We start from the raw sequence: 3933 nt of genomic DNA, 5'->3' as shown, positions 1-3933 counted from the left end.
ATGCTGGGCCCGCAAATGTTGATCTCAACGCTGGCGGGTTAAAGCTTGTTCTCAGGAGGCCTAACTCGGGATCCCTGGCAGGAGAGGAGGAGGTTCATATGACTATGGAATCGGCACATCCTGGTTAGCCTGTGAATGAGAATTGAAAAGTGTATTAGATGACTAACATAAGTAATAGGGATTGAATTGTGTGTGAGTTTGAGGGTAGTATCGCGTAAGAACATGAATGAGCTTGCATAGAGTGGAGGTTTAGTTGGGGAGTAAGCTTTGGGTGTAGGAATATGTCCGCTATTCGTAAAGTCTAGCTGCGAATTGCGTCCCTTGAGAGAAAGAAATTTACGTAGTTTTTTAATGCGTCCAGCTTTCTTAATGAATGCCATAGGATTGAATGAGTATTTAGGTAGTGAGAGGTTCATATAGGCACTCTGCTGTAGATGTACCCATACCGTGGTGGGCGCGACATTACCCTTGGGAGGTTTGGGGTATAAAACGACACTGATCCTCAGGTAACCAGTTGGAGAGGACTTCTCTTGAGAATGTGGTTGCTGATGATTACGGTCACTTGCATAGGAAGACGAAGTGGCCATCTTTGTGTCGCGTTGTTTCGAGGTTGTCGCTTTGCTAGATGTTGGGGGTTGCAAGTTCGATGGGGTTGAAACACAAAGTAGGTTGTGCGCATCGGCAGGCAGTTTCGAGCGAGCCGCAGACGTCATTGCTGGTGGCAGTGTTGATGAGGCCGGAGCTGGGAACGGTGAATACACTTCTTTCTGGAACTTTATAAGTCGATGTGAAGGATTCCAAGGAGATGGAGAGTCTCGCTCGCTGGTTGCCGCAAAGAAATCGATACCTCGCTGCTTGGGATCGCGAAGAGTACCGACGTCCTTATTTGAATTGTGCCAATCCGGAGAAGGTGATGGCATTGTGGATCGTTTTGGTTGCTGCTGAAATCGAAAGTGGGTTATAGTGGAGGACCGTGAAGTGAAAGGAAATGTTGGCAATGGGGACCTACACCTGGGAGCTGGCGTATTTGTGGTTTTGCCGAACTTTGAGTATCTTTCAACATCTTCGGGATCGAGAGTTGAATTTATGCTTTCTTGTGGGGCTTCCCTTTCATTTATAATTCCGTTCGATGGTTTCGGCTGAGCTTTCATAGGCGGTAGAGGCCCTGCCGGACCGGAAGATTCCGCATCTGATGATTCTTGGGGTAGATATGGGGTTGGAGTGTAGTTATTTTGAGAGTAATTAAGGAAATCATCGGAGGATTCTATGCTGTAGTTTTTCTTTGGAGTAGAACTTAGAGTGTCGGATACTCGGGTTGTATCTATGGGGGCAGACACCTGGTTAGTGGACTGTATAGTTGGGGTTCCTTCATTGGGGGCTGAAGATTTTGTTAGGCTTGGAGTAATCTCTGGAACTTGCGGAGTTGCTGAGTTGGTATTAAGAAAGTTCAATGCTTCAACCATTTCAGCTTCGCATTTATAATATTGAGTCGAGCAGTTTGCAAAAGTTGTGGTTACTGAACTACGTACTAATGTAAAACGGTGTGAATGGGAAAGTTGTTGAAATGAGGTCACGACGCTTTCCCAGTTTTGGTCCAAGAGTTGCATTTTTACTTTTAACAGCGACACTGAGAGGTTCGATGTTGAGGTGGAAGACCATCTTTGGCACAGTAAATCGAATTTGTGGCTTTCGAACTTAAAATCCTGATGGGATGCATTTGTTGCGTGCGTGCACTGAGAAAATTTGGGAATTATTTCCATTTTTATTTTATATTTTATATGGGCTTAGGAAATTACACTATAAAATGAAATTTCTTTTGGTTACTAAAATTTTTTCCTTTGTATTAATTTACGTTGATGTAATTTTATTTATGTAAGTTTATTTATTTTGTCCCACTGTGAGGTGTTCTCATAGTTTGACCAACTTAAGCCACTGTATTATCTGTGTAAATATAAACATACATATGTATTCGCTTTAATGCAATAGCTACTGCGCGTGTACATATGTATTTATACCTTGCGCGCCAGCAAAGCTACTGGAACCTGTACAGATATACATATACATATAGTTCTGTACGTACATACATATTTGTTTATAACGCGACAAAAATTTTGTTTCATGTGGCCTCTAGGAAATGCAGATCAAAGAAAGTTCACTTATGGACCTTGTGTACATGCGCACGTACTCACATATCTATCGCATGAAACTTAATATTCACAGCGAGTTAGATTTAATTTTTTTTTTTTTTTTTTTTAGGATGGCTCGATTCGAATTTTATATGGGTAATGTGGGTTGGGTTAATTATATAAACTGTACCTCGTTACAATATTAAGGGGTTTGAGTCCAGTTTAAATTTAAAATTGATTTAAAATAATTCTTTGATTATTATTTTTTATTTTGTGTGGGTACTGGTTTGGTCCCACCGTGAGTCAGTTGCTTTTTGCTACACTGTACTGTCTTAGCGCGTCTAAGTCCAGTAACAGAGATTTTTGTGTGCAGCGCAAGAGCGAAAAAAAGGGGTGGAGCCTATTTGTGTACGCGTTGGTATGTATGTACGTACCTCGGCGATTTTCTATATGTACATATAAGTATGTGCAATATGAGTGCGCGGTAACCGAATTATATTCGAAGTGCTGTTAACGGTCGAAAAGGGGTAAGCAACCAACCATGTATTTATATATACGTACGTATGTCGCACTTGACTACGCTAATATTAGCATGGGTCAATTTTTTTGCGATAAAAAACCGAACAAGTTGTGTTCAAATGCATGTATCTACCTCTATATATATTTGGATATATATTTATAAATTTATGTGTGAGGGCCGAAAGGTCTATATATTTTATAAAAATCTTGAAGGAGACTGGGAAACGCTTCTTTTTATATTTATTTATTTAAACTTTTTCTTTTTATATAGCCGCACACTAATGTGTACTTACTTCGGTATCTAACTATATATGTCGCAAGCGTTTTTGTTCACTGCTGTGCTGAAAAATAGCGGCACTTAGCTGAGTGGTACAGGGATAGGGTAGATGTGTACGTATTACGTGAGATTGCACAAATGCTGAAACGTATTTACATACATATGTTGCGCTCGAATTATTTACCGCTTCGGATTTTTGGCGATTTTATAAGGGTATGAGCAAAAGCGTGCGTACATATGTATGTACATATATGTACATGTACAGGATGCGCCAAAGGGGACTGTGTGTATATGCGGTTGTTTTGCGCGCTAGTTCTTCGTTTACAAGTAGATTTAGGAGTTGGAGAAGGCAAGTGAATATATATATATGTGCACACAGGCGTGCAAACAATTATGTGTTAGGGTACAGCGTACGTGGAAAAATGGAAAATGCCCGTTTGGAAATTCGGGATTTATATACATCAAAATATGGGCGGTTAATAAAAGAGTTTATATATACATTTGCATATACAATGTGCTACGTATGTATATTTTTATAGCGGTTTTTGGATAGGGAAAATTTTTAACGCGCGGGGATTGTGAGTATATATGTACATACATATATTTCGGTATATATGTATGTCTGTATCGAGACAGTTATTTCAATTACGGTAAATTAAAGGTTCGACAACTTTAATTCACAGTACGGGAAACCGCTATAAAAGTTGCATACGTATGTATATAATAATATGTGCGCACTTACGGGTTTCTCTGGTACCACTTGTGACTATGTCCAACTGTACCGCAATTGTTTTGCCTTTTGTTCTGTGCCGCGACGGTGTTTTGCTGTGCTGCGCCGGTGATCCTGCTGCCGTTATCCTCCGTTGATGTTGCTGCCGCTTGCCAAGACGCCTCGTGAGAAATTGCGAACTTTTTTTTTTTTATATTAATATGTATATATATATTTTTTTTTCACTTTGGCTTTTTTTTATGCCCTGTGGCTCTTTTTCGTTAATAGCGTGTTCACATTAA

At 40.0% G+C, this 3933-nt stretch overlaps 1 protein-coding gene and 1 long non-coding RNA gene across 2 annotated transcripts in view; one reads left to right on the top strand and one right to left on the bottom strand.

Annotated features, from left to right (window-relative positions):
• LOC118748034 overlaps nucleotides 1-3933 on the top strand; it is a gene marked incomplete at its 5' end in the record, with an annotated part of 366474 nt that overhangs the window by 137704 nt on the left and 224837 nt on the right.
• LOC118748090 lies at nucleotides 39-3926 on the bottom strand. The gene is made up of 2 exons (XR_004994019.1): nucleotides 3665-3926; nucleotides 39-129 (listed from the first exon to the last, which is right to left on the bottom strand). It is a non-coding gene; the product is annotated as an uncharacterized LOC118748090 (long non-coding RNA).

Source organism: Rhagoletis pomonella, unplaced genomic scaffold (assembly GCF_013731165.1).
Source record: "Rhagoletis pomonella isolate Grant_MI unplaced genomic scaffold, Rhpom_1.0 Rhpom_scaffold_00001, whole genome shotgun sequence".
NCBI lineage: Eukaryota > Metazoa > Arthropoda > Insecta > Diptera > Tephritidae > Rhagoletis > Rhagoletis pomonella.
The sequence above is the reverse complement of the archived record's forward strand: the minus strand, read 5'-3'. Positions and strand labels throughout refer to the sequence as shown.